Here is a 210-nt window from a genome sequence, read left to right on the forward strand (position 1 = left end):
TGATAATAATAATAATTGTAATCATAGAAGAGTGTTGTGAGTGCATATACTAATAACATAATAAAAGTTTGGTAAAGACTGAACGGATGGCAAAGGTATAAGCACTTAAAACAATTTCAATGGTTGAATGCAAATACGAGAGGAATTTGGTAAATTATGGAACAAAGTAAAGAAAATCGTGTTTTTGCGGTGTCAAACTCCAAAATGTCG

This window comes from Trypanosoma equiperdum (assembly GCF_001457755.1).
Source record: "Trypanosoma equiperdum strain OVI genome assembly, contig: ctg_1162, whole genome shotgun sequence".
Taxonomy (NCBI): domain Eukaryota; phylum Euglenozoa; class Kinetoplastea; order Trypanosomatida; family Trypanosomatidae; genus Trypanosoma; species Trypanosoma equiperdum.